This window comes from Phoxinus phoxinus, assembly GCF_949152265.1.
Source record: "Phoxinus phoxinus genome assembly, chromosome: 19".
Taxonomy (NCBI): domain Eukaryota; kingdom Metazoa; phylum Chordata; class Actinopteri; order Cypriniformes; family Leuciscidae; genus Phoxinus; species Phoxinus phoxinus.
Window position 1 is genome coordinate 21,551,590 of NC_136894.1, and position 12,803 is coordinate 21,564,392.

The following is a 12,803-nucleotide window of genomic DNA, read 5'->3' on the forward strand; positions in this document are numbered from 1 at the left end:
TTAATTAAGCCATTCTAAACTGTTTCTAGAATTCACATATTTTACGTTAAACTAAAGCTACCTTTTTGAAAAAGTAGCTATCTAACAAAGTAGCCTATTGATATATGATATTTTACAATCAATATGCTCAAGACTAATTAGCCTTCCTCGACATAAGTAGATTTGGTCTATTCATCAATGCAAATTTACTGCAACTGCTGATATGCTAATTGAATAGGATGTGGGAAAAAAAGATTTATTATATAAAATTTTATTACAGTTATATGAATTCATTAATTGTGTTTATTATATGAATGATTCATATAATTATGCATTTATATAAATAAGGCTATTCTATTATTATTTGTGAGTTGCACACTAATACATTGGATTATTTTATTTATTACAGTTTTTCTTTCACTTTTGTAAAGTGAAAAGTTAATATAAATTGTATTTTATTGTTTTGATTTAGAGCAGTGAATAACTGCTATTAAAAGATAATAGGGTATCACTGTTTATTGCTGATTTTAAAGCTTACTGAACTTGAAATGATTTGGATATCTACAGTTCTACATAAATACACAACATAAGAATGGCCCCTCTGTAATAATTGTGGCCCCTCTTGTGCCCCCCAGTTGAAAAAATCCTAGAATCGCCCCTGCTGACGACACAGCTTAAAGGTAGGGTAGGTCAGAATTGTCTAAAAAAAACTTTTATTCAAATTTGTTTAAACTGTCTTTATATACCAATGCATAATTAAAATGCAAGTACTCTGAAATAGAGAGTATAAAAAACCGAGTGACTCTAGTGTATTTAATCTTCAATAAACACAGCTCATTAATTCCATTCACTCCCACCTAAAAACGGGTGCGCGACTGCGCGCACGTGGGCAGAGCCAGTAATAACGGCGGTAGTCATGGCGACGGAGAGTGACAGTCGCGCAAGCCAATCCTGTGATTCGTCCCGAATGGAAATAATGAGCTGTGTTTAATGAAGATTAAACGGTCTAGAGTCACTCGATTTTTATACTCTTTTTATCAGAGTACTTACATTTTAATTATGCATTGATATATATAGAAAGTTTAATCAAATTTGGTAAAAAGTTTTTATATAAATCCTACCTACCCTACCTTTAATGCTCATTGGTTTAAACAACCATGATGTATTGTTCTCTTTTAAAATGTTTTAATTTAAAACTCTGATTTCGTGTTTTTATGTGTATAAATTATGTGTGAGTATTTCCCAAACTCTCTGACAGTGTGATCTTTATATGGGTTATTTGATTGTTGTCATATTTATTAAAAAATGTTTATAAAACATGTAATTAAAGTAAAAATTATTGATAAACACGTCTTTGGTATGTAATTAAATAACAAGAACTTTGAGTGTCTTGTTCATTATATTAATTTTCTTCTAAAAGCAACAGAACTTAAAGGGGTCATGACATGAGAAACCAAATTTGCCTTGATCTTAAGAGGTCTTTGTACCATTAAAACATCCTGCAAGTTTCATAGCTTAAGACGTCCTCCCCATTATAAACAAATCATTTATTTAATCAAGCTCGAAATACAGCTCGTTCTGGATCCATGGTAAGAAGTGACGTCACGGTACGAAGTGACGTACCCGCGTTTGCATACGACCGCCTCCAGCACAAGACAACTACGCTTAAAGCGCAAGACAACTACGCTCATTTCGTATTCACGACCGCGCCCGCGCGCCTCACAAGTGTTCAGTCGACGGACAGCGAGTGGGTCTGTGTACAGGGAAATGACAATGCCACGCAGATGTTCCTGGCTGTGGACAAACTACATCTTTGAATACGCTGCGAAAGATCCAGTCGTCAGGGAAAAATGGATGCACTTTATTTGTTTGCCGACGTCCCAGTCCATTTGAAGGATGACTGTATTGAGAACAAATCCCAAAATGATGCTGGCTTTGCCAGAAAACTGTTGCTCAAAGATAAGTCCGTGCCGACTATTCTGGGCTCAACAATGACGACGCAAACTGTAAGTAATGTATTTAAAACTTTAAACTATACTTTTTTAATACACTGATCCGCAAATGTTCTGGCTGGGGGCGTTAATAATTGATGTATAGGCACTGATGTTAGCCAATCATAACAGTGGGCGTTAACACTGAACTCTTAAAGGGGAAACACCCCCAAAACAGTTTGAATCAGAGGATGAGAAACAGGGTGGGAAAAGGTCATAAATCACTACATTTTAAAAGTTTTTTGTAAAAAAAACTATAGTAATACTATAATTGCACCTAAGGGAACATAATAATAAAATAAAAAAACCATGTCATGACCCCTTTAAATTACATCCAATTTATTAGCAACACCGTGCACGAGCGTGAATCCCGTGATATCCGGGATATATCTCTTGGTCTCGTTGGTGTCTGATCCACTGACTACGAGAAGAGAGATCTGTGTCTGGCTTGCCTACTCATACATTTCAGGCGAGGCAAGGCACATCTCAAACAAGCCTATATTTCTAACCGGCATGCATGGTGATCCCCGGTGATCGGTTCTGCGCAGATTTTGCTCTTCTCAAACAAGCCTAATGACATACCTTGCCTGAACAAGATGATAAAGTCTACCATAGGCTATATAAGCACACTTAAATTTTTTTAAGACCATTGACACTATCCCTATCTCTGCTAGGCCTATATAAGATTACTTACAAACATGCAAAAACGGTTGTGCGTATAGGCTACACATAAAATATGGTAAATGTTTATGCAGGGCCTAATTCTTCGACAAGCCCAACTAAACATATATTTGGGTAAAAACGTGCAAAACTAAAATTATGACTATTTTACCTGAACAATGTGCGTTCTAAAGTAGGCCTACAGGCCTCTTTTAATCCGTTTGTCATTATACTTTTCATTTGACACACACACACACCACACACACGCGTATATTTATAACTCAAGCATTATCAATAATTTTTGCAATATTTTATACAACAATTATACTACAATAATACAGTCAATACAATAACATAATTAGGCTACATAAATAATATTGTAGCTATAGCAAATAGGCCTATAATGCTGCTGATGTGTTTGTGATTGTGCACAACCAATAAAATGCAATTTATCATTTTATAACGTAGCTATTTATAATTTAAAATTCAAACAAATGTATTATTATTATTTTGCCTATAGATTATACACTCAAATCTAAAAATAAATATATTAAAATATATTAATAATTATAATAAACACATTGTGTTGCCTATTGTTGTTTTATTAATATGATTTTTGTTAAATACATTTTAAAATGATTCTAGTAAATAATAGGTTAACTAACTGTCTCTGACTAAATCTCTGCCTTGTGAGAGCGCTGAGCTGTTGCCTGTAGTCTTCCACATTTTCAACTGACGACATATGGTTCTTTGGGCATTGCAAGCCTTGATTGACAGATCAACCACATCCAATCAGAGCTGCGCAGTTTAAGCACAATTTCACTGGTCCAATGTTGTATGCATCATCACTCAAAATAACCAATGGCAAACATCTGAATATGTCCGGATATGACGAATTTCAAGATAACGGAAACTCTTTAGCGCCCCGTTGTGGATGCAATCTTTTTTTAAATTTCAAACATTTTGCAGTTCTCCCGAAAGAGGGCGAGCGATTTATAGCTACTGCCACAAGGTGTCGCTGCCAAATAGGCATATGCTCAGCATAATAGCATATGAAATGAATCTGCCACTAGGCCTACTATTCATTCTGCCACTATTCCGTTATTCATTCTGTTGGTTTTCTACACTTAGAACTTAGTTTAAGTGTTTATATTTCCTAACGTTTTTGCTATTACAAACATTCTCCATAGCTTGTGTGCATAGCTGTATATTATTAGATGTTGGTCTGGAAATTTCCCAGTGTGCATTGAAGCTTGGGGTTTTTGGTGGGGGACAGACTGTAGATGACCGGCTCGATAAATATGTTTGCCCACAAAGTTGCAGGCTTCTCAATAGAAACAAAAATAAAGATACGGAAATTTTGCACAAAAAGGAACTGCGACTCTTAGCAGAAAGTGAATTAAACCGAGAATTCGTGTTGCATTCCAACTTCCATTATAAATGTTTTTGTCATTTTGTTTACAAGGTCTCTCAAGCTCTGACGGGATTGTTTAGGGTATTTAAGACATTAGAAGGATGGCTGGATCCCTGAACTGCACTTTAAATGTTTCGAGAGAGTGTGCACATGTGCGTGAAAGAGCATTTGTGTGTCTTTGACTCCTGATCGATACAGGATCACCTGTATTCTTCCCCCTCACCAAACGCTAATGTGTCTGTTATTGATTTGAGGGCGAGTAGAATGAGACAATGAAATGCACTCAAAGACACTGAAGAAGGATGATATATACTGACAATAAGTCAAGGTGGACAAGATGAGAGCGGTAAAGTGGATAAAAGAAATAGGGAGTAAATCATAACACAAAATGAAAGAAAAAACAGGACTAAGAAATTAATAAGGAAAAATATAAACAGAGGTCTCATAAATTCTTTAAAGGGTGACTGTAAATATGAATCGGTTTAAAGGCTTTTAATTTTCTAACAAAAAGATTTTGAATACTAAAGAAAAATATTAATACCAATGTCACACTCATGTGGCATTGAAAGCAAAAGGATATGACTCCATAAGATGAATGAGATTTTGCTTTTTCACTAATATAAATGTCTTTGTTAACTATTTTACAGATAATTCTGTGTTCAAGTAACAGAGAAAGACAAAAAGAGAGAATGTCTGCGTGTGGAAATAAGGGGGCAACATTAAGTGGAGCTCTATGCTTTGGGTCAGAGGTCAAAAGTGGTTTCTCGAGCCCTTGCCTAGGGGTGAGGGGGAAGGGTCCGTAATGACTGACAGATGTTTTATGGGAGGGGGTGGAATTTGTGATGTGTTAATGTTTTTCTTAAACCACTGAAACTGTCAGACACTCACACAAGAGTCCAGCGTACTCAAATGTCGACCGGTCCAGCACCAACCGTGTCAGCTCGTGTTATTTTTAAATGCCCTGACAAGCACATGAGACTTTTACTTTACCTAGGTCCCTGAAAATATGTACTTAAGCCATCATCAAGTTGATGTCAAGAGAATAACCAGACGCTGTGAAATCACTATGCATTTTACAGTTGGACCTGAAAATCGCAAACAAACCCACAGCCATTTAAACACTGTGCCAAAGAAAAAAAAGCATGATGTGTTTCATACATGAAAATTTACTAAATAAAATGTTCTTATTAGAAAAAAGTATGTCATTTGGATTTTGGGAGGTTTAAAGGTGCAATCAGTAATTTTGTGCTTATGTTGCACAATAGTCACATAAATGTAGCGTAAGACAAAAGTAGATGTTCAGTGTTGGGTGTAACACATTACAAGTAACGATACTTACATAGGCCTAATTACAGTTACAGATTACTTTAATTGATCTACTGAAAGGGATCTCCTACAAATGCATAATGGTCAGCCGGAAAAATAATTATGCCCACACCTTTTCAGCGCTAATTTTTCACTGCGTGTCTTTAGTAATTCGCCAAAAGAGGGTTTGTGCTGGCCTATGTTTTCTGCTAAAATCCGAGGATACAATTCAACCATATACAAAAAAAAGCAAATATGACTTTATATAGGCTAAACATTGCATTTGTTTCTTTTTTCTTCTTTTTTTTTAATAATCCAGATTGGTAGCACAGCTAAAAGGTTTGAGCTGCACACCATAGGATTTACTGTACAGGCGTGATTTAGCATTTTCTTCAATTTGAGACTTATAAATTTAACTTTTGGTGTGAAAAGTTGGTGTGACAAAAAAAAACAAAAAAGAAAGAAAACAAGCAAAAAACAAGCAAGCCCAGGTGAGAAAAAGTAACACAAAAGTATCACATTACCTTCCATTAAAAGTAACACAATTAGTCACTTTTTAAGGAGTAATGCAATATTGTAATGCATTACTTTTAAAAGTAACTTAACAATGTTAAAAATGTTTTCGGTAACTGATGCCACTGTAGTAGTTCCTGATTTGCAGTCAGCCAAAATTTATTTATTCAATGAACGAAAGTATCCAATAACTGGGGGTTACTGAGATAAACTTAGTATTCAGCTGGTCGTGCTCTCAATAAGCCTGCCCCCATGAGGCAATCTGATGTAAAAAAAAATAATGAAACAGCTTTAAATAGGCTTCTGATATTCATTTAAAAAAAAATGTTTTTCAAAAGTACTATAGGCCTACTTTTCTTTGTTCATAAAACATTTTAATGAGAAAGAAATTCTGCACCTTTTAAGTTTTAATGAATTGTGCATATTAATTCAGACAGTATAGGCAAGTATAGTCAGGCAAGTTGTAAACATCTTAATCTTTTTCTCCTCTCAGTCTCTTTCTTGCTCTGAGGTTCATTGAGAGAAGCCTTTCAAACACTAGAAGTCTGCAAAATCAGCACCCATAAGAAGGATGAAAAGAAAAGGAAGAACCACAAAAGAGAGGCAAATAAAGGAAGAAAAGAAAAGTGAGGATAGCAGCTGGAAAAGGGGCCTCGGGTTCCCATTCCCACACACACACTCCAGCCACCCAGACTCCAGCTAAGACTTCTCTATAGATCCATATGGACTCTTTTCCCCCCCATGTTTTTTTGATCTCACAAATACACTTTAAAAGAATATATATATATATATATATATATATATATATATATATATATATATATATATATATATATATATTCATTACTTTCCCAGTATACTTTATAGCAAATACACACCCACATCCTCAATACAGTTTATTAAAAAAGGTCAGTGTCTTTCATTTTCTTCATCATCTCCGTTGTCTTTGTGATATGGATAAGTGGGTTCCGTTTCTCACAAACACATATTTGTGTTGCACACACAATTGCCTTTTTTTCTTTTACAAAATGTGTATGTGAGAGTGTATGCGCAAAAAACAAAAAAAAACAAAAAGAAAAACTAGACTTGACATCCTAGAGTAAAATTTGTGTATGGATAAAATGGTCATGTATAAAATGGATGAAAATAAATAGTCTAAACTATAAAGGAACATAAATATTTATGTTTAGTGCCTAGTTGTGTATGTGTGTGAAAACGAAGGAAGTCCACTGCTCTTTCCGTGAGTGTTGATGTTGACATAAGATTGGGTGTGTCTTTAGTATATTTATTTTTCGATTGTGCTAGATTGTTTGGTCTGTGTGTGTGTGTGTGTGTGTGTGTGTGTGTGTGTGTGTGTGTGTGTGTGTGTGTGTGTGTGTGTGTGTGTGTGTGTGTGTGTGTGTAAGAGGCAGAAGGAAAGAAAGGGTCAGGGCAGCTGGGCTGTGTTCCAGTTCTTGTCGTGATATCCCAGCAGCTGCTGGGTGGTTGAAAGACAAGTTCCGCCCGGCGACACGGGCCCCTGTGGTTCTCCTGCCACTTAGATTGACGACTGAGTGACACCAACGAGAGTTCACCATCTCTCCTCTGTTTAAGGGTTGCTGACTGACTGAGAGACTAACCTTTCATCAAGTAGTTTAATCTCCCGTTCTGTCATACTCTTTTGGCTCACTTGATGATTCCAATGTCTTTTCAGTGCGCAATGCTTTCTGTCCATTTTACTTTTACCCATGTTTTCCTCAATCGAAGCATATCTCAAGCATATCTGTATCTGTGCATTATCCGACAGATTTTGTTTTCATTTAATTGATTTACCCTTCTAAACATAAAGATAATAAAATCATGTCCAAAATGTATTTAGATAATATCACAGTAAAAATGTGTGTGTGTGTGTGTGTGTGTGTGTGTGTGTGTGTGTGTGTGTCTGTGTGTCTGTGTGTGTGTGTGTGTGTGTGTGTGTGTGTGTGTGTGTGTGTGTGTGTGTGTGTGTGTCTGTGTCTGTGTCTGTGTGTGTGTGTGTGTGTGTGTGTGTGTGTGTGTGTGTGTGTGTGTGTGTGTGTGTGTGTGTGTGTGTGTGTGTGTGTGTGTGTGTGTTGGGAGTGTTGAGGGACGCTTGTGTGCAGATGACATGAGCGGTTTAGTGTTTCTAGCACTAAGAGGTTTGGCCAATCAGGTTTATTTACAAATCTAGTTTCCTGACACCAAATCTCCTTTTACTTTGCTATCATAACAGACTTCTTAAAAAAATCTGGAGTCAAAACGATCAGGGATGAAGAAAGAAATAGAAATACACTGATTTTTAAAAGATTTGATCAGTAATATATATAATTTTAAGGAATTAATCATTTTATTCATCATGGATGCGTTCAATTGATTAAAAGTGACACTACACTGATATTTCTATTTCTAATAAAATGGTTAAAAAAAAACAGTGTTTTCAACTATTTGAAAATGGTTTTCAGCAATAAGAAATGTTTCTTGAGACCAAATAAGCATATTAGAATGATTTCTGAATAATGTGACAGAAGAATGGACTAATGATGCTGAAAATGAATGCAGATTAGCCATCTCAGGAATAAATATATTTTAAAAAATATACTCAAATAGAATAGTTATTTTAAATAGTAAGAATATTTACAATACTGTTTTACTGTATTTCATTTTTTTCAGAAACATAACCAATCTTAACCCCAAACTTCTGTGGTTTTATCTGTAAGCAACCAAGAAACACAACTAAACATCATCCATCAGTGGTATGTACTGCTATTCTTGCAGAAGCAAGCTACCAAGCAAGCAAGCTCATTGGCTACCACTGTTCATTGAACATCAATTGAACTGTCTAATCTAAACCGCCAATCAGTGGCTGGCATCCTCCACTATTCCATTTACTCTATTTTAAAGAAAGAAAAACAAAGCACTGACCTCTTGCGTGACTATTTGTATGACTTATTCTCTACCGATGTTGAAAAACAAGAAAACCTCAGATTAATTTAAAACAGATGCAAAACCACTGGCAACAAAAAGTTTGAAGTCACGGATTCACATCGTCACGCATTAGATCAAATGAAAATATGATTTTGTTGCTTATGGTGTTTCTTCTAAACACATGGATGTTGTTCTTTTTTTTATTTTATTTTTAATTTTTTTTTTACAATTTTGACTTTACTAAGAGAGAGATACAGCGAACTGTTTTATTTCTGGGTTTCTGTTAGACGTGCAATAATAAAAATCAAAAGGGAATTCGTACTACTGTCTTTACTTTGGCAGAAATGTGCATGGAAACATAAATACGACTCACTCCACGATAACACCCACACAAAAGATTAAAATAAGACTTGATTGCATATTACTCAAAGAAAAACACTGGGAATTACTGTTGATGACAGAGATATGCTAGAGAATATAATAGTCACTTTGATGAAAATATCAGATCAACAGTGAGAGTGGAAGGCAGAACAGTTTGACCGGTCGCCAGGGTGAGAGGTTTTATAGACATCTCAGTGGTTTAACAGTCAGGCCAAAACTCACATACTGTGTAGCACATAATGTCTGTTCATGTCTGAATGTGTATCTCAACATGTTTACTCTGGCACAGTGTTCATTTTACGTACATCTTTCTTTAGCATTTGCAAAGAGTGCTGTGCATTTTAGCACAATATTTTATGGGGATAAAGACCACAAACATATTAACATAACCATAAAGAGAGAGAGAGAAAAAGAAAAGTGTCAAACATCAAACAAACTTGTCACATGACCTATGACTCCACAATCTTCTGCACACTAAACTGCTCTAATGGGCTTTAAATAAGGTTAATTAGCTTAATTATGTTAAATCTGTGTTTGAGTGATAATCTGATAAGAAACAACAGATGTCTTCTGGTTCCACATCCTGAGCACAAACTCACACACAGACTTGATAAGACAAACTATGAATATTGGCTTGAGGACATCTTGAGTTAGTTAGTTATATAGATCTTACGATATAGAAAGAAAGATACAATTTCTATATAGGACATTTTTGTACTAGTATTACAATTATTTTCCATTATGTTTACTGTAATTGATTAATTTAATTTATAATTTATAAATTTAAATTATAAATTTATAATTATACATTTATAATTATAAATTTAATTTATAATACAAAATAAATTATCTGTATACACTCTAAACAAAAATGGTGCTAAATTGGCTTGTAATCATAGGAACCACTTTAAGTGCCATATAGCACCTCACCTTTGTCAAATGGAAGAACCAAACTGGGCTTAACAGGTTCTTAAAATGGCAGTGGTGCTATATAGCACCATAAGCACTGCAAAGAACCGCTGAAGAACCACTTTTTTTTAGAGTGTACTATACAATATGTTAGTATGTGTTTTGTGTTTTTGAGAGAAGGCTCACAAAGGCTACATTTCTTTCATCAATTGTATATTCTGAAATATTACTATTTTTAAAAAAATATCTATTTTCAATTACTGTTATGGCATTGGCATTAGTCCGGTGCCATCTTGAGTCTTTAAACCTTTTATTATCAATGTTGAAAAATGTTGTGCAGCTCAATATTTTTGTAGAAACCACGATAGACTTTTTCAGGATTTTTAAAAGTACAGCATTTATTAGACAGAAATCTTTAGCAACATTATACATGTCTTTACTGTCAATGTATTTAATTGAATGCATCTTTGCTAAGAAAAGTATTACATTATTTTTTTTTAAAGCCCCCAAAAAATTTAATGGCCATTTTTTTTAATCTTATGGACCAGGGTGGAAGAACACTTAATTTCCCAAATCTTAAATTCAGAATTTTGTCCAACTCTGAATTCCTACCAACACAAACCCTACTCATAAAAGAAAGTAAACCTTTTGAATCATTTGTACCTTTTTTTTTTTTTTTTTTGCCTTGATAGACCGAGGGTAATTGCTTTCACAAAAATATATCTAAATAACGCCACCCTCTCACATACTCGCTGATGAGGTGAGATGTTGAATACAAGGCCAAGGAAAAAGCGTTCATGTGACTGTGTTTGATTGGTTAACTGATGTCCATGATTCACACACTGTACATGAAGCACAGGAGAGCTAGTGAGCTGACTATAGCGATTTGAACTCCTGGTGCACTGGTCACGAGGGCACGAGGCTGCTCAGAAATCTTTCCTGATTATCACAGAACGGCTGGAGAAAGTGGGAGTCATGAGGAATTGCATTTGATGTGACAAGAGGAGTGATTTCGGCCACTCACCTTTTTTGCCCTCGCTCTATATCTTGATCTTGCAGGTGGGAACAATTATAAAGCACCAGAAACGATCACGAGAAGCTTGGATTCTTCAAGTAATCAGTTACAGATTCCAAATTGCATGACAAAAATTGTACAACATCAACTTAAAATCTCAGTGGGAGGGGGTACATCAATTAAATATAGGTCAAAGTGGTTCAGCTGACAAAATCCCTGCAATTTGAATCCCTGAATTGCATGTAAATATGAAATGACGTGAATTTGTACATTTGAATGTGTTTGAAATACAAAAGCCTTCCAAAGACAGTAATATGGTTAAACAACTTACTGAGTGATAATTCAAATACTAATTTGTGTGTTTGTCAGGAGCTGATTAATTTAGATATGCGTATTGCAATGTTGAGAAAACACTTGTTAAAAGTGAAATGACTTCTGTCAACCCTGTGATCAAATGCTGTGGGTCTCAGTTGTCAGTGATGGTCACATGACTAATGGCTGGGCTGCGTGTGCAGTCCCACAACCTGAAACCCCTTCTGAACATAATTACGTAGGCTTATTTTATAAACGAAAATGTAAAAGATAAAAAATAATAAATGGGGGAATCAATGAATTATGAATAATTTACTCCCATTGTGAGAATAAAATGTCATCATGTAATCAATTAAAAAAGTAGGCTAACTGTAGTCTGATTATGAGTTGGGGCTTTTAAAAAAAAGATGACATGTAATCAGTTGCTATCCAGCACATAATGCATCACGGTTTCCACAAACACAACTGTTTTCAACATTGATAATAATAATAGATGTTTCTTAAAATCAGCATATTAGAATGATTTCTGAAGGATAACGCGACACTGAAGACTATGGCTGAAAAGGTGCATTCACATCATGTCACAATTACCGTAATTAAGAGATTTCAGCATATGCAAAGTGCTCACGTCCTCATAGAGCTTGTAAACTGGGAATGCTCGGAGAGCTACTTGTACCACGTGACCGCTGTACCACCTGACCAAAGCAGTTTCATTTAGAGGTTGAGTGTTGCCATAGAAAGGTATAATTCCCAGCCCAAGGACATGAACACGAAATGTTGTCATCATGAAATTACGGTAATTATGAGGCTAAAATTCAGCTTTGCCATAAGATAAATAAATAACATTTGAAAATATATTAAAATAAAAAACAGTTAATTTTTTATTAAATAAATGCAGCCTTTGTGAGTAATAAAAGACTTCTTCCAAAAACATTAAAAAAAATCTAAGACCCCAAACATTTTAACGGTATAGTGTACATATATTGTTCAACAGATGACATCATTACTAGTAATGATAGCAAATTTTAATATATACCATAAATATAACATAAAATAACCAAAATAAGATGGTAATGCCTTTGTCATACATCCACAGCCACAGGTTCAGATGAGTAGCTTACCGTAGTTATTCCTAGGAGACTAGGCTTGTCTGAAGGGGTTTCCTTCCGCTCACTTTACGGGCCTCAGCACTGATTAAAGGAGCAAAGCAAATCAAACAAACAGCAATCAGAGACGGGAATACACACACACACACACACACACACACACACACACACAAACATGTACTCCAATACATGCATATCCCAAATCAAGTACATGAATACACACAAAGAAACTATCTGATCAAGTCTAAACTATGAGGGCTGGGTTACATTTACTCATAAACAACACGCACAGACAC

The 12,803-nt window shown here is 35.2% G+C and overlaps 1 protein-coding gene across 2 annotated transcripts in view; it reads left to right on the forward strand.

Moving 5' to 3' along the window:
• Positions 1-1,811: 1,811 nt before the first annotated feature.
• npvf (neuropeptide VF precursor) overlaps positions 1,812-12,803 on the forward strand; it is a gene marked incomplete at its 5' end in the record, with an annotated part of 18,915 nt that continues 7,923 nt past the window's right edge. The window contains 2 exons of one of the 2 annotated variants that reach the window (XR_013795000.1): positions 1,812-1,985; positions 6,356-6,646. Of the gene's footprint in view, positions 1,986-6,355; positions 6,647-12,803 lie in introns of those variants that run through there. The other variant, XM_079590057.1, reaches the window with a different exon arrangement.